Raw genomic sequence first — 24223 nt, forward strand, 5'->3', positions numbered from 1 at the left:
TTTTTAATAATTTTATTATGTTTGTTTTTTTATAATAAATATTATTTTGATATTAATATTTTTTAATTATTAAATATGCATTTATTTATTTTATTAATTAAAATAATTTAAATACACAACTAATTAATAATAATAATTATATTTTTATACAAATGTAAAAAATATTTAATGTATAAATAGTATTTTTTATTTTTAGCTAACAGCATAATAAAATGTTTTTATAATATAATTAATTTCTTTTAGATAAATGCTGAATATATATTCTTACATGATATCTATTTTTTTATTCATGTATTTTTTTTTTGGGTACATTTGGGAGTAAAATCTGAGATATAGGAAAAGCGGAATTTTAACCTAATTAAATACACTAATTAAGCTGAGCTCAATTTGATTTTTCTATGTAGTATTATTGTAGCTGTTGTATCGAATATATATAAATGTTAGAAAGGTAAAAGAGAAAGATAGAGAAAAGGTTTGTATGTATTTAATAAGTTGTATGTAATGATATAATATAAAAATGTATTTATAGGTGTTAACAGAATCGAAATAATAAAGACATAACATCTTATAATAAATATTCAGATATACTAAATAATGTTAATTAATCTAATTGATTCTAATTATACTCTAACATCTCTCCTCAAATTCAAGTTGTAAGTTTAAAACTTATTTAAAATAACGAAATAAAAAATTGCATAAACTGATAGAACGGGTGCAGATAGAACTGCCGAAAGGAAGCGCAAACGGAACTGCCATAAAGAAACGCAGATGGAACTGTCACAAAGAAACTCAGACGGAACTGCCACAAGAAAAGCGTAGACGAAACTGCTGCAAGAGTGGCCAACTGCTGAAAAGATGACAAACTGCAAGAAAACTACTGAAAAGTGACAGTCCGAAGAGATGGTAAAATGTCGGAGGATGGAGAATCGTCGAAAGGTTTAGTGACTTGGCAAACCACTCCCAAACCCTAATCCCTCCCTCCCTAACGCATACTTCCCCTCCCTCTCCCTTCCCATCGTAGCCCCCTTCTCTCTCCTTCTGCAACGCACATTTTCCCTCCTTCTCCCTCCCCATCACAGCCCCTCCCCAATGCATACTCCCTCTTCCCTCCCTCAACACCACCACTCGCAGGAACAACCACCTCAACATCAACAGCAACAGCAAGTAACAACAACAACAACCCCAACGCACACTTTCCTCTCTCTCCTCATCGTAGCAACATCAACTGTAACAGCCCAGACCACCCGCTAGCACGATATTGTCAAAACGCGTCATGCTAGGGAGAGGTATCCACACCCTTATAAGGCATGCTTCGTTCCCCTCTCCAACCGATGTGGGCCTTACAATCCACCCCCCTAAGGGAGCCCAGCGCCCTCGCTGGCACATCGATCCGAGTTCCGGCTCTGATACCATCTGTAACAGCCCAGACCACCCGCTAGCACGATATTGTCCGCTTTGGCATACAAGGCCTCACGGTTTTGCCTTTGACGATAGGGATGATAGCCGAAGCCCCCCACACTCACTCGTCAAAACGCGTCATACTAGGGAGAGGTATCCACACCCTTATAAGGCATGCTTCGTTCCCCTCTCCAACCGATGTGGGCCTTACATCAACCTTGATGGCAAGAGCACCATCAAGGACCATCGCCACCACCATCGGAGCCACAACAAGATCTGAAATAGCCGCATCCATTCAGCTCCTCAGTCTTTCTCTCTTTCTCTCTTTATATTTATATATGCAGGTTACATGTTTGTGTAAATGTGTGTGTGAGAGAATGGATATTGTTATTGTTATTCTTATGGTCTTCTGAGAAGAAAAAAAGGATGAAGAAAAAAGAGAGAAGGAGGAATAAGTAAGGTTAGGTTTTGAATGTGCATGTTCTTCTATTGGTTCTGTTTGAGATTCTGATGGTGTTATTTTTACTGTTATTGCTATTTCTACTGCTGCAATTAGGGAGGGAGAGGGAAGGAGAGAGTGTGCGTTGGGGAGGAGAGCTACGATGGAAGAGGGAGAGGGAAGGGGGCTGCAATGGGGAGGGAGTGTGCATTGGGTAGAGGGAGGGCTGCGATGGAGAGGGAGAAGGAGGGGAGAGTGTGCGTTGGGGAGGGAGAGGGAAGGGGGGCTGCGATGGAGAGGGAGAGGGAGGGGGAGTATGCGTTGGGAAAGGAGGGATTAGGATTTGGGGGATGGTTTGCCAGGTCACCAAATACACGGTGGCCACGTTAGCATTGTGCTTGTCAGAGATTTTCTCTGGCAAGTTTGGGGACACGTTTGTCAAATTTTAAAATCTTTTAGGGGATATTTTGTCAATGACAAAAGTCAAGTACCATTTTGTCAGCGTCAAAATCTTTCGGGTACCGATTTGGTATTTACCTCTACAATATAAAAGGGTATTTATATGTCATAAGTGCTAACAGAATGAAATAATAAAAACGTAATATCTTATAATAAATATTCAGATATGCTAAATAATGCTAATTAATCTAATTGATCATAATTATACTCTAACAATAAAAAAATAATATTCAAAAATAAATTTCTATACTATATTCCATGTCATGCCAGTCCAGACTCGTATAGCTTTCATGTTGCTATAAATGTGGTATGCAATATAATTGTGCCGGGACACAATAATCTGTAGCTGCATGTAGTTTTCAGCCAGGTGGTGTGGATTATATTTAACTAGTAGCTGAGCTGTTCAAGAAAAAAAAATGTTCATAATTAACCCAACAGACAAAAAAAAAAAGGGATTAAATTGCTATCTTATACGAATTATTAGGAAGGAAAGGAAGAGTAATTAATAATAATTTGCATAGTTTTTGTCTTCAATTAACTGCTGGCAGCGGAACTTGATAGGGACCAGATTTGTCCTCATCTTTTTGTTTTTTTGCTTTCTTTGGAACAACGTTTGTTAGGATCTCCATTAAGATGGAGGTGGACCTTAAGGGTAGAAATCAAAATATGAAACATATTTTAACAATATTTATGATTTTATGGTATTTATAGTAGTTAGAATCTAAGCCTTGATATGTTTAGTTTATAGGATTTTTTTAATGTTTTAAACATGTTGAATCTTGGTGCTTGAACAATCAAAAGTTATTTAGGAATAAAGTGCATTGTGGCTCCGTATATATTCGCCAACTATAAATCCTTAAATAGAATTTCGATCCGTAACAGATTAATTCTTAACTTGTCGAATTAGAAAATACTGCAAGAAACAAAAAAAATGCATTGTGCCTCCTCTTGCTTAAAGTTTAGAATTTGCTACTCTAGCACTCATTACTCAGCTTACTCATTACTCATTAATACAAAAGAATGTTAGGAGTAACATTTTTAGTGTAAAAAATAAAATATGTAATTAGTATAAATTCAAATGTGATATAAAAAAAGAAATTTTGGTCACTCGATTTCTTTTAATACATGTTTCATATGGAAAGAATTCAACTGAAAAAAAGACACAGTGATCAAGACGCAGATCAAGATGACTCGCATTGAAAAAAGTTTTCATTGACCTTCCGTATTTGGAAGATCACATGTTGTGTCATAATTTTGACGTGATGCATATAGAGAAAAATATTTGTGACAATGTGGTCTTTAATATCTTAAACGATAGTGCCAAATAAAAAGGACAATCTTAAAGCTAGCAAAGATTTACAATACATGGACATAAGGTCTGAATTGTGGCCGGGCGAAGGTGATAAATATCCTTCTACAATATTTACAATGTTCAATCCACAAAGGATATATTTCTGAAGACTCTACACAACGTGGTCTTTCCAAATAGTTACTCTAGTAATATTGCTCCTTGTGTTAACTTGCGACACCGCATGTTGTCTGGGTTGAAAAATCACGACTGTCGTATTGTAATAGAACAATTACTTCTGATTTTGGTGAAGAATGTATTGCCGACTCCGATGTCCACTTTGATTGCAAATTTGTCGTCATTTTCTCTCGAGAACTATGTGAAAAAGCCGTAAACCCTCTGTAACTTGGTGACCTTTAGAATCATGTTGTACAAACTCTATGTCAAATGAAAATGATTTTCTCTTCATCCTTGTTCACTGTCATGGTTAACCTTATGGTGCATCTTGAACTAAAACTTGGTGGCCCGGTACATTATCGGTGGATGTATCCAATAAAAAGGTTAACTTGCTAATAAACCCCTTTAATACAGTTTGCGGCTATTACAGCAAAACCGTCGCAAAATAACAAGCTTTTGAAAGCTCCTCCCTAATCCGTTGCAACAACCGAAGCCATTTTTCATCTAGCAACGATTTTAGGGAACCGCCGTTAAAACCCGCTGCTCTGCCGCTACATGCTATATTTTCGAAAATATTTGATAACCAAAAACACTTAGCTAAAAACAGTTAAAATTTATCTTATTAATAAATACTAAATAAAATAAGTATGGACTTTTTTTTATCTTCTTAACATTATCGTTACATTTTATAGATAATCCTACTTGTTAAGAGAGGATGATTTATTTTAAGAATAATTAGGTAATTTGCAGAATTAATTATCTCATTTAAGTTCAAATAGTAAAACAAGACATTTTTTAGAAACAAGTACGAAGTTCGTGCAACACAAGGGACTAAAAATTTTTGGCTAGATCTTAGAAGCATATTGCTTTGTCGCGTGAAATTAAACAAACAGAACGAAAGCACAACATTAAAAAAGAAAGAAGCCATTAAATAGAAATTTATAAGACATACAAACACTTGTACACAATATAATGTGAAAAAATAAAAATGAATTAATTAGATGGAAGGTGATCAAATTATGGCTGATAGATGTATGAAGAAAGATCACTTGTCATAATTTAAACATGCATGGTGGTAGTTACGAAATTTGTAGTGGAAATTTGTGTATTCATGTACATATGGTTGGTTTTTTGGATGTGAATGGTAAAAGTAAAAATTTATATCTGTGTCCACATAGATATATGGTTCGTGATTTGATTGTATTCAAATTAGAAATTTGTTATAAATACAATTTGTGTGCTCACATATATGTATGGTTGATAATTTGGTTTGAATTCAATTAGAAATTCATTGTGAATGCAATTTGTATGTTTACATGCATATGTTTAATGGGTTTGGAGATCTAAGAGTCTTCTTAAAACTCTAAATAGAACTAATCTAAGCATAAGAAGAACTATAACTTCACAATGCAGCTAACCAGTTTTTACTTTTTACTTTTTAGAGTTGGGTAACTACCAAAATGGGACTATTTTTAAATCCTCTATCCCACACTTTATTAATGACAAAATATCTTTAAAAATATTTTAAAACGTGTTAAAAATATCCGACAATAAATATATATTCTAAAAAAAATATTTTAAAATTAAATTTTAATGCAGATTTTTGTAAGTATAATTAGAAAAATATAATATTTTATTGTTAAAATTTGGCAATTTTACACTTAAGTAAATTTTTTTGCAATTTATTTTTGTTAATGACCAAAAAAAAATTAGAGATAGAATTTTTATCTAGTGATTTATCAAATATAAAAATTATTTATCACTTATAAAAAAATATTCGTTTAATTATTTTTGTCATGTTTTATAATATTTTAAAAATATTTTTATTGTTATAAAAAAATAAAGAGTATTTTTATCAGCAAAATTTATCCTTTTAGAGTTATATTTTGTGCATTACTTCGCAATGTAGTTAATCAACTTACACCTTGTGTATTCCTATGTTTTGTATACAAATCCATTTGATTTGTTAGAAAAAGTGTGTTAATTTTTTTATCTCTTTTTAAAGAGTTGAGTATATATATTATTTAGTTTATTTAGTATGGATAGATATTTTGGATGTATTTTTGAGTTTGAGTTAGTTTGCCATCTCTTTCTATAAATCAATATTCCCCTCTATCACCAACAAATATCTCATGATCACTCTATTAAAATTAGGCCAGAAATATTTTTTCTTGGACAAGAGAATCTCTTTGCAACGTAGAATCTTACCATTGTTGGAAGAAACTACCAAAATACCAATATATAAATCTTTTTATATGAAGTAGTAAAAGCTAGAAATATAAAATATTAGCAAGCAAACTATCACTACGTTGAAATTCATTTTTCTCAATCACTTTTTTCTGTCAATGAGTAATAGCTCAAATAACATAGTCTCTCCATACTCAATTAAGAGGTTGCGGGTTTGAGTCTCCTATCTTTGGTAAAAAAAAAATCACTTTTTTCTGCTACAAAAGTGGAAAATTCTCCATTCCGGTGGAAGAAAATTGGGAGCTCCAAGTCTCCAACAATATTGTATTATATATTTAATAATGATTTTTTTATTATTTGTAATAGAAAATTTATTAACACTATCCTATCAAAATAGAAAGTTCTAATAAAAATAATAATTTCATATTTAATGTCATCCATGCTAAAAAATATTTTTTAAGAACTCATCTATATCATAAGTGTTTTTTGCGAATGTAACTCTAATATATATATATATATATATAATTAGGAGTTATTATAAAAATTAAAATATTTTTATATAATAATAGAGGTAAAAATTAAAAAAAATAAATACTGAAAAAATTATTAAATAAAATGACATGGTCCATAAAAAGAGTAAATTATACCATTTCTATTCATAAAAATTTAGAATGATACAAATCTATCCACTAATAAATAAAACTATTATTTTTATACATAAAAGATATAGACTTTTGCTAATAAAATTATTCAAACCATAAAAAATTATTTAAAATTTTTAAAATACTCTCTAATATAATATAATATAATTTTTTTTTTTACTTTACACCACCATTTATATTCAAATTCTTCCTTACTACCGCTCTTATCTCCAACTACTGTTATCATTGCCGTTATCACCATCCCTAAATCCTTCTCTTTACTACCACTATCGGACAATGGAAAAAGAGTGAGAGAGAAAGTCGAAAGAGAATGACTAAAAAGAGAAGTTACTCAACTTGGTTGAAAAATTCATTTTGAAGAGGAGGAGCATTTAGATTTAGAATTTCACATTCAAATTGTAACAACAATGGCTCAACAGGACCATATTATTATAGATTCAGCAACAGAACCAACCGTATAAACACAAATTCAAATTCTAATAACAGTAGAGCATTCAAATTCAACAATCACAGATCTACAATTCAATAATAAGTCAGATTATAGAGATACAGAATTAGAGAATGAAACAACACATTGAAAATTAAAAATTAAAAAAGATCGGGACGACGACGTATTGCCCAATCTTCGAATCCCTCAATCCCCAGCCTTGAAGCTCGCTTCCAAGTCGAAATGCTGGCGCGAAGGCTATTGTCGAAGATGGTCCCAATCGGAATCCACAACGTTCTTGTAAAAGGCAACACGAAGACCAATCATTTAGTCTTCGAAGCGGAGCTCAAGGAAAATTAAGAGTGCCACCACCATGCAGGACCTCATGCATGCTTGCGAAGAAAAGGCAGAGAACGTTCACTTGATGGAGAAGCAATGGTAACAAATATAGATCTTCGGGCAAGGACGACGATGATCCCCAGATCTTGTCGTCGCTGCTGCTGGAATCACTACTGTCAAGTCACTACTGCTGTCACTCTATTTCTATCTTTGTCGTGGTATTAGAGAAGGAGGCGGTAATGGTAGTGGTGGTTATGGCGGCAGTGATAATAATAGTTGGGGATGAAAATGATGGTGAGGAAGAATTTGGTGGTGGTGAGATTTGGGATTGGAGGAGTGGTGATGTAGAGTAAAAAGAGAAGTTGAGTTTGGACTATTATTAATCCTACACTAGGAGCAAAGATAATTAGTTACATGTGTATTTTTGTTATATATCAAAAGGAAAAGTATAGGTAGACAATGAAAATATTAAATAATGTAAACAATAGATATATTGGATATTCATTTTACTAGGTATACGGATGGTTATTTCAGTATTAAAATTTAGATGGTTAATTTAGAGGTGTAATATATTTTTATTTAATTGATGGTTGTTCATGTTGTTCAAGATGATAATTGTTTACCTAAGACTCCCCATATCAAAAACCACCAAAATGGAGCGAGAGATTACGAGTATAGAGTAAGACTTGTGACAACGGACAATCACCAAATTGAAGGATTAGACTATGACCAAGTGTTTGTTCCAGTCATCAAATCTGTTACTATTCGAATTATTATCACTCGTTTTGTCTTATAGATGGCAGATTCGCCAATTTAATTTCAATAACGTATTTTTCAATTGCGATTTAAAGAAGTTGGTGCTGATGAAACAACCATCATGCTTCCATACTTAAACAATTCACTAGAGCTTCGTTTCTAAAACTACGCCCCCTATACTTGTTGATTTTGATTTATAAAAACAATATCAGATAATTGTTTATTTATAAAAACATTCTGGTGATTTGAAGTTGTATATCTTATGTAGGTGGATGACATATTAACTACAAGAAATGATCTACAAGCAATTCAAAATACGATTGAGCAACTAAATCATGTTTTCTCTAAACGATTTAAGAGAATTTACTTACTTCTTAGAAATAAAAGCTCCAAAGCTCTCATGCGGGACATATATATCACCTTAAACAAAATATGTGAAGGATTTGTTGGTCAAAGCTGGTATGGCAGAAGCAAAAAAGATTACAACTCCTAGGGTCACCACTGTTAAATTATCGAAAAAGAGTAGATATTTTCGAAAATTTAACATTGTATAAATTAATAGTTAGTTCTCTTTAATATGCCACTTAAAATAGGCCTGAGATTACTTTTTCTATGAATAAGGTGAGTCAATACATGCAGAATCCATTCATAGTGGGTCGTGTTTTCATTTCTTCATGTTTTGATAGTGCCAAACCATTGATATGTATAGAGGAATATCAGAATAATGAACTATTCCCACCAATAAGATCACTGTATACAAAAAGGTGGCTAATCATATAAGCTTAAAGAAGGAATCACCAATCAAGCCCACACAAAAAATAGCATGTCAAATTTTCCAAGTGTCAAATGACACAACACCTAAACTTCCACACACTCGACCATCGGGAGAGGAATCAAGTACAAAAATATAAGATGAGAAAATACCACATCCAACTCAAAACTTTAAGATAGTAAATTAATAAGTCTCTCATCTTATAAACTCCTCACTCTTCCTTCCTTTCTTTGATGTGAGACTAATTTCATGCACTTCTCACACTTGCAACACTAACACATTTCCATCACCATTAATGTAATCTGCATCGATCCATGAATAATTCTATGATAAATAAGATTACATAATAGGATGCAAAAAGAAACAAAAATAATTAGCTTGCTTAATTGAACACAAATGTCAATTGAAAAAGAAAGATAAAAATAGGCTACACAAATTAAAACTTGCTTCTTAAAATTGGAGAAGTCAATATCCAACAAAATTTGAAGCTCTGTTTTAGATTACTTGAATAGCACCGGCTTAAAATTGTCCATATAAAGTTATGTAAGAATACACAATCATTGTGAAGGCAAAAAATAATGACTTTATATAATTAAGAACAATTCAAATCGTAGAAAGACGTATCAAAATAAAACTCAATCTATCATAAACTCAAATGAAGAAAAAGATCCAATAACTCAACGAGAAAGCACATATTATAGCTTGAATAGCATCAAGATTCTTACACTAACCAACAACTAAAGTTGGGTTCAATGAATTAACAAATAAAACAATTCGTGACTAATGGAATTGAGATCAAGATAGAGTAGTATATGCTACTACAATAAGATTCCTAAGGTTTAATTAAGGATTTCATCTATTGATTAAAAATAAAGAATGAAAAAAGAAACATATGATTTGTATTCAACGATAAATAAGAAGTAACATTATTATCTCCGCCAACGAGCTATAACTCAGATGACATAATCTCCTCCATACTCATCTAGAGGTTGCGGATTTAAGTCTCCCTATCTTAGGAAAAAAAAAACATTATTATCTCCTGTTGAACCAATTTTGAATGCACAACGATTAAGGAGGTTAAGACACTGAACGGGATTGAAGTGTTTATTATCTTTTTTGAAAAGTTTAGGGGCCAGCAATTTTTGTGTTTTCTAACCAGCACTTAACCATCAAATCAAAAGTGAGTGATCTTCCACCATTAGATGTAATCTCACACCATTAAAAACATTATTAATGGCCAATTGATGGTTACAAAATACTAAAATTGCTGGTCCCCTAACATTCCTCTGTTTTTTTTTCCACGGTATATGGCTGAGGACTAATTAGTCACATATCTGAGTCCTGTTTATCAATGGATTGCTACATACATAAAATAGAATTCAAACCCCTAACATTTGTTTAAAGAGACTAGTGAGTTAATCACTAAACTAAACCCAAGTTGATTTTAAATCGTTTATGAACACGATTAAACTGCAACCGTTGTGTTGCTTGTGTTTTTGGTCGTGGAACCATTTATGTTGCTTAAGTCAAGCCTTTCCTTAATTTCTTCCCAGGCCAGAGGCCCAAACCATGGTGAGCATAAGTGTTTAATATCCCAAAGGCCCAACATATTTTGAAATTATAGTTTATAATTTTACTAGCACACAACCTGTTTGAAGAGATGCTTCAACTATTTTTTTTATTTTGTTTTTGTGTGTAGCAAAAGTATAAACCTTTTTACAAATCATTGAGAGAGATATGGTAGTTACAAATGTTGTGGTTTTCATGATAACAATGCTAATAGCTAAAAAGATGCTCTATTATTATTTGGAACTTTTTAATCGGTTTATTATTAGTTTTCATGTTCAACAAATGGGATGTGATAGCTAGGAGTAACAGCAATTAATTTTGATCTTACATGAATTAAACATTTTGCGAAGTAAGGAAAAGTGGGTTGTAATATTAATGATGGGCTTGGAGTAGTTAGTGTTAAAAGTGTTAAAAGGATAGGAGAAGTTAATGTTAGCGCCGGTTCATTGGGTTTGTGCAACATAAGAAAAAGTGAAAAACAGAATTTGTAATGATCATTGACATCTGTACGTATAATTTTCTGTAAAAGGTATTTGTTTTTATGAATTTAATTTTAATATATTAATAATGTAAATTATTTTACATACTTATTTAATTATGTATAAAATTTATTTATATTTTCAGTGTATTAAAATTATTCTATTTTTATTTGTGTGCATGTAATTGCTTTTTATTTGTTTCCCCTTGTTCATTAGGTATTATACTATTATCACACGAGTTCTTGTAGGGTGGAATGCAAATGGTCAGTCAATTAGAGATTCTGGTTGATTCTTGGTCCCAAACAATGGTTTAGGAAGGGAATGGATCCTCTTCATTTATTTTAATAATTGAGAGAGTAAAATGTGATTTCTCATCATTAGTTTTATAAATGAGGCCAAGAATAAATAAAAAAAAGAACAATAAAGGATTAAAAATCACACCTTACACTTTTAATTTTTTTTAATAATTAAAAAATCCATTCCCGTTTAGGAATTTCTCTTTTTCTCTAGCAAATTGTTTTTGCTCACTGTTTTGAGCTTTTGGTGTTCCCCTTTCTTTCTGATATAATTTTGTTTCATTTGGACATCCTATTCTTTTTTATTGAAATGGATAAAATTATCTATCTTTAGCGAAAAAAAAAATAGTATTTATGTAAATACTATTAAGGTATGAATTTTGTATACGAATTATATTTTTGTTTATATTTTTTGAAGAGAATATTTGTGATTGGATTATCTAATAAAGATTAATTATTAAAAATTATTTTGTGTATTTCCAAACTTTAAAAACTATAGTATCTTAAAAAGTTTGGCAACTGTTTTGGGTAGAAAAAAGATTGTACAGAAAAAAAGATGTCCAGAAAATAACAAAACCCAAAGCTTAACAAAAACAAAAAAAAAAGTCATCATGGCAATAATGCAACAAAAAGGCAGTTCACTTTTAGGCCGAGGATTATATTCTTGCGCAATTCATGTACATAGGAAAGAAGAATAAAGGTGGAAGAAATTATTGCGTGGTAATTGACATGGATAACTCTCAGAAATTATTGCTTATCAATATCAAGACCATTGACGTTCAACGTTAGAGAACCAAACAAAAAAGTATAATCGAGAGATTTGAGACACAATTACTAAAATGATAAACTTTGTTAAAGAATCAAAGTTAATTATCTAACTAATGGATTAAATTGAAAAATAAAAATTAAATCATAAAAAATTATATCAAATTTTCTATCTAAATCGATCCAAATCAGTATATATATTTATAGGCCAATAGATGGGTCATAGTGAAAAAAGATTATTAAAAGGATAGTATTATCTAATAAATTATATATATTTTTTAATAATTAACTCTTCCTAGTACCTGCTTGTCCTTCTTGTGAGTCAAAAACTCAAACTATTCTATACTTTCTCCCGTCACAATTAAATTGAATCATTAAAACCAAATACTGTATCTAAATATATACAACTGCAAAGAACAGGGGAAAAATTAAAGAATCCTATGAAGTTCAACTTGCATTGGTGTGATGTACGACCAGACAGTTAATTGTAATATATATCTTATCCTCTGAATCTTCAACAACTTTAAGACTTTGGTGGGTTGTGGCTTGTCCAGGACATGTCCACGTAAAGAAATGCAAAGCCTAGTAGTGAGTATGCCCATTTTTGCTATATATTCTCAACCGTTGCTTGCTCCATCATATTAAAGCTAAAGCAACAAAAATATTATTTGAGTGTTGATCGAATATTATCTGAATATACTCACAATTAGGGTTGCTCAACAAAACCTAATTCTATTTATTTACATAATTGTTTTTTCTAGGATGTTATTATATTATTTTTCGTATTTTATATTAATAATACTTTTAGAATTAAAAAAGTTTTTGATATTTATAAAATACCCATGTTTAGTATTAGTTCAGTAAAATTTAATTAAAAGGTGTCTATTTTTAATATTGGTCCTTGATCATGATCACAACAACACTACATCATAAGCATATTTTAAAAGGTACTATCCAACATAGGGATGGGAAAAAATTTTGTAAAAGCGAATATCCACAATGGAGATTAATAAACACCCACAAAATTTCAATAAAACGAAAATACGTCCCTGCAAATAAATTAAATGGACATGGGTGGGGGTAGAGGTACCCTCCCCATGAAGACCTGTTAAAATTTTTGCAAAGAATGAAGTTACTAAAATATTCTTATTTATGTATATTGATATTTTTTATTTTTTTTCTTTTAATATGTGTGTTGGATATTTAATGTATATGGGGATTATATTAAATTTATGTTTGGATTGTGTTTCAATATGTTAAATTTAATTGAATTGTATTGGATTATATTATGAATTTGTGTTGAATTTTTTTGAAAAAAAATAGAGATTAATAAACGGGACCCACGACGAAAATGGAGTCGAGATGGAAGACATTTTTCTAAATAAAAATGGGGAACAGAGAAAGAATACCCGCCCTCATGGATATTTATTGACATCCCTAATCCAACAGCAAATAATACCAATTTAGTTTTTCATAATAGTAAATGATAGACACATTATGTCCTTCTATCAATTTATCACGTAAAACTTAATGGTGGTGCTTATATGTGTCATTAACTACCGTAACATGTCTAGTTATAAAAGATTGTTATGTAGATAACAACTTTTAGAGTGAAACTTCACCTGTTTTAATAGAATTCATGATAAAGAGAGAGTAGTTGAGAAATATTATATGGAAACTCAAAAGATAATGAATGCTTCACTCTCTAAAACTACATTATTTCCATACTCATGTGACAACAATGGGACATGCACCACTGTAGATAATGAAATACATGGAAACTCTGTTTCATTTCGCACTATCCATTGACAAAAAGATAATATACATGTACATCATTTACTATCATAGAGAACCTAATTAGTACTCTTTTTTTCTTCAAGGACTAATTAGTTTTAGGTCAAAATTTTCGATGATCTAACTGTCATTTAACTCCTTTTTTAGACATGTTCAATATTACACCACTTAACTCATGGTTTTGAAAACTGAATCAAACTATTCAGTTCGACTCAGTTGGCCAATAAACCGCCATCAAGCTTCAAGGTAAAAATTGCTTGGCAGTAAATTGGTCAAAAACTGTAAAAATCAGTTAAAAAATCGATTAACTAGTCAAATCGATGTCCTTTTTACCGGCTAACGATTTAATATAATAAATTAGGGTTAAGTATGATTTTGATCCCTATGATTTATGCCAAAAATTTTATTTGCCCCCAACCTTTTTTTGCATTTGAATTAAATTTGTCCCTACGGTCCAACTTAGTTTTAAAATCGTCTTTTCTCTAATTTTTGGACAAAAATACCCTCCTTCGTCTTTCCACTCACCATCATTGGCCCCAAAATTCACCGCCATCCTCCCCATTCCCTTACTTCTTCCAATTCACCGCCCTCCTCTTCCCAGCCCCGTCTGACCTTACCGGTCGCACCTCCCTTTTTCTCCTCGCCATCCCAACCTCCTGCCTCTCCTCCATTCCATGCCTCTTCCCCTTCGCCCTTCGCTATAACAATCCGAATTTTTAAAAATTGAATAATGAGTTATTTATAATTTATTATTTTATTTAAAAAAAATTATTTTTTTAAATAATTAAATTAAATTTTATGATATTTTAAGTTCAAAATCTATTAAAATTTTTAAATAATTTATATTATAATGAGATATTTCAAAAATAAAAAATAAAAAAATTATATTATTATTATTATTATTATTATTATTATTATTATTATTATGTTTAAAAGAAAAAAAAAAAGAAGTAGCCGAAAGCCTTAAGGAAGTAAAGATAATGAAAACCAAAGGTTGCTTGCAGATATAAGTTTTAAAGTGGTCTCTAAAGTTGCACTTGAGCCTCATAGTAATCCCTGAACTTAAAAGTTACCAATATTCGTCCCTGAAATTGCATTCCGGGATTCAGATTCGTCCTTCCGGCACATTCCGTCCACCTGGCACCACTGAAAAGCTGATCTGGACTCCTCCATGACACGCTGACCAGGTAACGGCTAGCTGACGTGGTTTAGTAAACTTTTATGGTGCAGTTTAGTCCCTAAATCAAAATTAAAAATTTTAATCCCCAAATTTAATCATCATTCTCTTCTCTACAGTAATCCCTCTTTTCTCTACAGGTATAGATCTTCATATCCCAAATTCACAAGATTTTTCTTTTTGTTTATTTTTAGTTGAAATATCTTATAACAATAACAATTAGAGTCTTCTTAACAACCATTATTTGAACAAATTTAACCGCTTTTATCATTTTTTTTTTTGTAAAAAAAGATGGTGAGATTTTAACATAAAAAAAGTTATGTGATATATATAATTAAAGAAATAATGCAAAGTTTAGTTTTTAAAATTGTGAACGTTCATAAAAATTTGTTGAACTTTAAAAATGATTAAATTGATTCCTAAATTCATAAATTGTGAATCTCAACTCATCTCTAATGTTAATATAAAATGTTAAAATGTCAGCATGACATTTGCAAATAAAAAGATGATATGATTAATATTTTAATATGATCAAATTAGTGTTTTAAATTAGTTAATTATATTTATTTTGCTTAATTAGTTTTTTATTAATTAGAGACTAAAATAATAAATATTAAATTAGGTAAATTTTTACTATTTTTTTGTTTCTCTAATATTACCCTTAATTAATTTAAAATACCTATTTAATTATAATAAAATCTTAGACACGTCATTTTAATAGAGATGCATACGATTTGAAATGCCATAATATAACACTTTATATTAATACTATGTGAATGATAGTTAAATTAGGATAATGCATGATTATTTTGGAACAGGATTCAAAAGGAAATGTAATGTAGTATATAATAATAACGATATAACTTTTTAATTCCATAAATATAAGAGATAGATTTTTGTAAAATCATATAAAAATATAAAATTGAATTTTGTAAAATATTTTAATAAAACTAGAGTTAAATGAGTGCATAAAATGTTAAATACAAAGACATAGTATGTGACTTTTAATTAACAAAACATATGCATGCTTTCAATGAAGTTGTAATTTGTAGTCTCTTTCACATCCATATGGAGAAGAGAAGAGAAGAGAAGAGAAGAAAAGAAAAGAAAAGAGAGGGGTTACTACTATAGAGAAGAGAATAATTAAATTTGGGGATTAAAATTTTTAATTTTGATTTAGGGACCAAATTGCATCATAAAAGTTTACTAATCCACGTCAGCTAGCCGTTACTTGGCTAGCGTGTCACAAAAGAGTCCAAATCAACTTTCTAGTAGTGCCAGGTGGACAGAATGTGCCAGAAGGACGAATCTAAGTCCCAGAGTGCAACTTTAGGGATGAATATGAGTAACTATTAAGTTCAGGGACTATTATAAGACTCGAGTGCAACTTCAGGGACTACTTTAAGACTTATCTCGTTGCTTGCATGTAAACATATATATAAGCATGACACATGTTATTCTATTTATTAATCATCACCATTTTAACTTCATTTGCTTCTTTATCACCGAACCAATATGAAAGAATCAGAGAAAGAAAATTGACCGAGAGAGAAAGGGAGAGAACTGAAGCTCTTTGCTTTTTTTTGGCTTTTGATTTTTTGAGATTCGTAACTCTAATAAAAAATTTAATCCAGTAAAAGTGTTCGTATCCTCATTCTCTACATGTTGGCGTTATTTTTGTCCGGTAGAAGTTGACGGTGACGTAGCTCCTTTTCTCCTTGAGTTTGGCCAATTGGAGTTCTAGGAGGTATAAACAACTTCTGACATTTTTTTCTTTAATAGCTCGGTTAGAAAGCTTCTCTAAAGTTTTTGTTGATTCTGATTTCGTACGAAGGTAGGGGATTTCATGTTAAAATTAATCATTTTAATTTATGAATGCCATGGAAGTCTAGTGGATATTTGCAAATAATTTTTGATTGTTTGGAATGACTGAATGATAATTTTGAATTGCATTTGTGACTGAATGTGATGAATATATATTTAATTTCTTGATTGTTTAGGAATGTTGAGAATTCTGATTGTTGAGTTGGAAAGTCGGTTTGATTTGTTGGTATTGAATTAAGATTTGAAAATGATTTTTGATTTTGGAAATGTTTGAAAAGAGGTTGAGAATGGTTCGGTTGGGACCCGAAAAGGGTTGCAAAGTCCGAGTTTTAGGGGATATGCTGTCGAAATTTTATTATGAAACTTAAGATTTTGTTTGAAATATTTAGAAAAAGGTTGGACTTGAGAAATTGTATTATTTGGCTTTTGATTTATTAAGAAATACTTTATGTTTTGAGTTTGATTGTCGTCCTCCCTAAAGTCTTGAGATCCTGCCGTGAGATTTATTTAATAAATAATTCTTTTAAAGAGGTTTAAATCTGAAATGGTTTAAAGTTGAGTTAGGAAAATCATGGTTAAGAAAGAGCTGGTTTTTGTATGAAAGAAGAACTTGTTGTAAGTAAAGTGGTTTCGGAGGTTTGGAAAGGTTATAAAGAGAGGTGCTGGTTTTAAATAAAAATGACTTGAATCCGGTTTATTAAGTAAAGGGACCTCTGCCATAGAAGAGTAGAGAGCAGTGACTAAAAAGATATTAAGTGTTGTTGGGCCTTAGTGCCAAGTGTCTAGTGAGGACGGCGATACGTAACGCTCACTTGACACAATAGAGACGGCTCAGTAAGGACGACGATACGTAACGCTCACTGGAGGCCGTGGGCTTTATGTGTGAATGATTGTGCGGGGATGCCCGTGTGTATGGAATGGCTTCCAGGAGAAAGTGGCACATGCTTCAGCTGGAGAATCAGCGCCTGCAAGTACTTGTAGAGGTCATGTTCGGCATACTTCAGCTGGAGAATCAGCGCCTGCAAGAAGTAAAAACTTGCATAGGTTATGCTGCTGGAATGTCTTATCTGACTTGCGAGTCGGATTGCGTCGGGTGCGGGTCGAAACCGACAAATAAGCTCATTACCTGCGATATGACTACACATGCATCATCATTGTTTGCACATTTACATTTGATTGTGTTTGCTTATCTTGTCTCTCTATGATTGTACTGTTTGTCTTATTGCTATTTGTTTGTGTGTTGATCTTTTCCTGTGCTATTAGTTTGTGTATTGAGGTAACTGAGAACTGAGGTTGTGATTGAGATTTGTCTTAAGTTCGGAACTTTAAAGAAGGTAATTAATTATATAAAATAATAGTAAAAAGTATTTTCAAAAGGTTTGATAAAAATATAGTTTTATTGAGTAAAGTTAATTATTTGTATTTTACTTCATTACTCTTACGGCATTCCCATTCCCTACCGAGAACGCGTGGTTTGTTCTCACCTCAAAATCTTTCACCCTTTCAGTGACACAGGTTCGAAAACTCAGTTTGAAGCTGCGGGCAATTATTAGTCTTATTTGAGTTAAGTTTATGTGTTGAGTCGCTTTTCTAGAATTTCCTTGCCTTTGTTAGTTAAAATTTTATTTTATACAGAGGGATGGGAGTTGTATCTGAGTTTCATTTGAATTCTTTTGTATGATATTTATGATTCTTACTAACTATGCGACTAGTATTGCTTGGAGATCTTTAATATATGATTTTAATTAATAGAAACAAACTTTTCGTCTTTTTCCTAAAAATTGAAATGCAAAATCGAACTAAAGGCTCAGTATTAAATAGTAAATATGGAAAACAGGTCAATAACGCCTCACTTTTGGTACAATCATCACATACTGAAAGTTAGGGTGTTACATTTGGCCTCTAGCAACCTTCCACAAGTGCAACCTTGCCACCATCATCCACTCCTTCTGTGATGCCCACCGTTTTGATGAAGCCCACAACACCTTCTCCCTCTTCCTTTTCTCCGGTTTTCTCCTTGACCACCACACCTCCAATGTTCTCCTTTCCCGCCTCCTCCCCTCTCGGACCCCGCACCGAACCTGGGCTTATGCCCTTTCTTTGATCTAAGCTAACCACATCTTCATTCCCGCCATTGTCACCTATCATTGCTTAATGGATCATTTTTGTAGGTTTGGTCAACCCCCAATAACAACAACACTACATTCATATTTTCTTTTTTGAAACAAACAAAGAAAGAAAAAATTAGGCAAAGTGGAGGGAGAAGGAGGAGAAAGGGAGAGTTGGGAGATGGCGGGGAGGGAATCCTCCGCCACTATCTAGTTGGTTCACTGGAAGCTTGGCGGCAGGTTTTTTATCACTAGCCTGTCTCGATCGAAGCTCGTAGGGAGCGCGTGAGGGAGTAGGAGAAGCAGAGCAGGAGCGAGAGGGAGAGGGCAAGAAGTCAGGGGAGTGAGATGGTGAAATGGTAAGGTAAGGGTGAGACGGCGTCGATTTGAGGAGATCGTGATAGGTGGGGTCAGGGTATAATTATCCGAAGGACGAATTTAAAATCAAAATGAACGTTAGGGACTAATTCGAATGAAAAAAAAGGTAAATATATTTCGACATAAACCTTAGGGACCAAAATCATACTTAACCCAATAAATAACGAAAAAAATTAATTTTTAAAAGAATTATATATTTTACGGATAAATATATTATTTTACTATGTATGATTCAACCCTGATTAAATCTTGATTGAATTTTTGAACCTCTAATTCCATCGATTCAATTTTTTGAACCTTACTTATATTACAAGAAAAACGCTAAATACCGTTGGACGTTAGTGACGGATTTACCGACGAATTCTTTTGTGAATTTGACAATAAATTCGTCGGATAAAAAAGTTACTATTGGATTCCATTTTTTGACGGTAAATTTGTTGGTAATATTTGGAGAAAAAAAAATAAAAATTGGCGCAATCATTGCCGTCGGATAAATCCGTTAGTAAAACTCAATTAATGAAATGTTGCATTTTGGTTACACGCAATACATTACCATCGGACTTATCTACCGGTAAATCCCACGGTAAATTTACCCTAAATTCAAATAGCGTGCCCTCTCCCCTTATTTTGAAAGACCCGTTCTCTCTCTCTCTCTCTTCACAGCGTTGAAACACCCCTACTCTCACGCTCCCAACACCGAATCTCTTCTCCCTCTTTCAACCTCTCATAGCGATGAAACTCCTCCCTCTTCTCCGCCATCGACACTGCCCTATAGTGATGCGTGTGCATCTTCTCTATCTTTTCCTAGTAAATTTGCACCTGAATTACTAAGTTTAATCAAGATTTGATATATTTTAGCCACTATAGACGCTACTTTGAGTTGTGTGTAATTCTGTTTATTTCAGGTAGTATTTTGGACGAATTTGACAGAGTTAGAGTCAAGGACGGAGAAAAAAGAACTCGCTGCCACCTCCAAGCCAAAATTGATCATTGTCAAGTTCGGCGCCAGCATGAAGAGTTCTAAGAAAGCAAGGCTGCCTCCTCCACGTCAAACTTGAGGAAGCTCAAGTTTGGCGCCACTTCAAAGAGTCCAAAGGAATGCATGCTGAGCTCTCCACGCCAAACTTGGATCCTTCCAAGTTTGGCGCCACAATCAACATTCCAAGGAAGGCAATGCGGTTCATTCCAGCTCAAGTTTGGCGTCAATATGAAGTCTCCAAGAAAGGCTTGCGCTGCCATCTCCACGCCGAACTCGAGTTTTCTCAAGTTCGGCGTCAACACAAGGAAAGCCAAGGAAGAACTTGCTGTTCACTCCACACCAAACTTGGAGAATCCAAGTTTGGCGCCAACCCTAGTGTAATAAGTGGTCCCCAACCTCGTCCAAAGGCTCGCACAAATCATTGATTAAGTTTTGATTTAAACTTTATTTTATTTATAATTAGGAAAAGATATTATTTAGTTTTAGAAAATATATTTTATATCAATTAGGATTAGATATAAAAGGGAAAAGAATCAGCCCTTCGGGCTCTTCTCTTCTCTTCTACCTCATTCTGTACTTTACAGTTTTTCAGAATCCTAGTTTTCTCTCTAAACCTTGAGCAACTAAACCTCCACTGTTAAGGTTAGGAGCTCTGTCTATTGTATGGATTGATACTATTATTTTTCTATTTTAATTCATGTACTGATTTATAATTCAAGAATGGTTTTCGTTCTTTATTTTATGAATCTGGGTGGAACGAAAGTATGACCTTAGTTCTAATTGAGTTCTTGTATAACTTGGAAAAGCTCTTTACTTGAACAACAGCTTGAAAATAATTTTTCCTAAATTTCTAATTATTTGGACTTAACAGGATACGTGACATATAATCCTCTTATATTTGGGTAATTAGGGTTTCTGTGGCATATAACTAGAATTGAACTTCACCCTCTAATTGGAATTAAGTGACCAAGGAATTGGTAGTTGATGAAGTTTAGAGGAGACTAAAAAGGTCTAAGGAATTAGGGTTTAGTCACATATAGTTTGCCATGAATTAAATCTTACATGATTAAAATAGTTAGTAAGAAAAGTCAATCTGAAAAATAGATAACTCTAAGCCTTAACTGTTTCTCCATATATTATTCACAACTTATTTACTGTTTGCTTTCTGCTATTCTGAATTTACTGTTAATACTTTTGAACTCTCTAAACATCATTTTCTGTTTGTTTAACTAAGTAAATTACTTAACCATTGTTGCTTAGTCCATCAATCCTCGTGGGATCGACCTTCATTCACTTGAGGTACTACTTGGTACGATCTGGTGCACTTGCAGGTTAGTTTGTGGGTTGTAAATCTCGCACCCAGTTTTTGGCGCCGTTGCCGGGGATTGACAGTTTTTAACAACTATTAGTTGTTTGATTGCTTAGATTAGGTGATCTAGCTTTAAATTTGTTTAATTTTGCACCTTAAATTTTCGAATTTTTCTGGCTTTATTTTTCCTTAATTTCTGAAATTAATTTTGGTGTCCTCTAGTTATTTTTATTTTAATTTTTCTTAATTATTTGGTTTAATAACTTTGAATTTTTTTATCCTATTTTAATAGTAATTTTCGAATTTTAGTGTTTATTTTATTTAGTATTTTTATTTTATTTTTTTACACAGGTTACCTCACTGGAAATTCTCTGCATTCTGACGTAGAAAGTCCCATCTTTTCTTGTCTTCTGTCTGTTTATGAGTAGAAACAGGGACAAGAAACTTCTGTTAGACTTTGATCCTGAACCTGAAAGGACTTTGAGGCGGTGTTTGCAACAAGCCAGACTTTACAAGGCTGCAGAGTCCACTATGGATCATAATAATGCTGCTAATGCCAATGTGGCAAATCCGAATGGGAATGAGCAACCTAGAAGAGTGCTTGGCTCTTACACTGCTCCTAATGCAGATCTTTATGGAAAAAGTATTGTGGTGCCTCCTATAGCTGCAAACAACTTTGAACTGAAGCCACAGCTAGTTACTCTTGTGCAACAAAATTGTCAGTATCATGGACTCCCTCAGGAAGACCCAAATCAATTTATTTTTGATTTTCTGCAGATTTGTGATATTGTAGAGACCAATGGAGTGAATCTTGAGGTATACAAACTCATGCTCTTCCCATTTGTTGTGAAGGATAGAGCAAAGCTGTGGTTAGATTCTCAACCCAAGGAGAGTCTGGATACTTGGGATAAGGTTGTCACTAGATTTCTGACTAAATTTTTCCCACCTCAAAAGCTGACCAAGCTAAGGGTGGAGGTTCAGACTTTCAGATAGAAAGATGGTGAGACCCTTTATGAAGCTTGGGAGAGATTCAAGCTACTGACTAGGCAATGCCCTCCAGACATGTTCTCTAGATAGACTCAGCTGGATATCTTTTATGAGGGCTTATGCGAAATGTCTAAAATGCACCTAGATAATTCTGCAGGTGATTCTTTACATATGAAGAAGACATCAGAGGAGACTACTGAGTTTATTGAGTTGGTTGCTAACAACCAATACTTATATTCCTCCAACAGGAATCTTGTGAACTCTGAGACTTCTCAGAAGATAGGTGTTTTAAAAGTGGAAGCTGTTGATGCTCTTCTTGCTCAGAACAAACTTTTGTCTCAGCAAATAAGTCTAATTACTCAACAGTTGAGTGGAATGTAAGTTTCAGTTGTCAACACCCATAATGCACCGCAAGAAGTCCCTTATGACATGACAGGTAATTTTATGCAAAATGAGAATTATGATTATGCTCAATCTTCCTCTGAACATGTCAATTACATGGGGAGTGCTCCTAGAAACCCTAATAATGATTCATATTCTAAGACCTACAATCAAGGGTGGAGAAATCACCTAAATTTTGGGTGGAAAGACCAACCTCAGAGATTTCAGAATTTTAACAATAATTCTCAAGGCGGTTTTCAGTAGAATAATTACAATAACCGCTAATTTCAGCCTCATCAACAACAACCACCTCAGCAAGCAAATTCTCAACCTCAATAGAATACCAACTAGGAGACAATGATAAATAGTTTTATTCAGGAAACTAGAGCTTCCATTAGAAACTTGGAGGTGCAAATGAGCCAATTGAGCAAGCAAATACCTGAGAGGTCTTTAAGTACATTTCCTGGTGATACAGTGGTGAACCCAAGAGAAGATTGTAAGGCTATTCAATTGAAAAGTGGTAAAGTAGCTGGTTCTGAGACCAAGGTCAATGAAGAGCTAGTTGAAAAAGAAGCTCCAGAGGAGAAGAAGGAAGAAGTAGAGCATGCCCCTCCAAAGCATGAGGACAACCCATTCCTAGACTCTCTTGACACTTATCCTATATTGTCAAAGGCTCCTAAATACAAACCAAAAATTTCATATCCTCAAAGGCTTCAGAAGGCTTCCAAGGACAAGCAATTTTCTAGACGTTTAGAAGTCTTCAAGAAGCTACAGATCAACATTCCTTTTATAGAGGTCCTTGAGCAAATGCCTCTCTATGCTAAATTTATGAAAGAATTGTTGACTAACAAGAGGAATTGGAAGGAACAAGAAACAATGGTGTTAACCAAAGAATCCAGTGCTATTATTCAACATAATCTTCCTGAGAAGATGCAAGATCCAGGGAGCTTTGTAATTCCTTGCACCATTGGGGATGTCACCATTCAGAGAGCTTTATGTGATCTTGGAGCTAGTATCAATCTCATGCCACTTTTAGTGATGAAAAAGCTCCAAATTGAGGAGGTAAAACTCACTCGTATTTCTCTTCAACTTGTTAATCTTTCTATTAAATTTCCTGTGGGTGTTGTTGAGGATTTACTTGTGAAAGTAGGACCATTTATTTTTCCTGCTAATTTTGTTATATTAGACATGGAAGAGGATGCAAAATTCTCTATTATTCTTGGTAGACCCTTCTTAGCTACAGTAGAGCTTTGATTGATGTGCAAAAGGGTGA

General features: G+C 32.9%; 1 non-coding gene across 1 annotated transcript; it reads right to left on the minus strand.

Moving 5' to 3' along the window:
- Positions 1-22543: 22543 nt before the first annotated feature.
- Positions 22544-22649, minus strand: LOC148562826 (small nucleolar RNA R71). Its single transcript, XR_015887525.1, has one exon. It is a non-coding gene; the product is annotated as a small nucleolar RNA R71 (small nucleolar RNA).
- Positions 22650-24223: the final 1574 nt, after the last annotated feature.

Source organism: Arachis ipaensis, chromosome B6, assembly GCF_059453495.1.
Source record: "Arachis ipaensis isolate K30076 ecotype BB chromosome B6, ASM5945349v1, whole genome shotgun sequence".
Classification (NCBI taxonomy): Eukaryota; Viridiplantae; Streptophyta; class Magnoliopsida; order Fabales; family Fabaceae; genus Arachis; species Arachis ipaensis.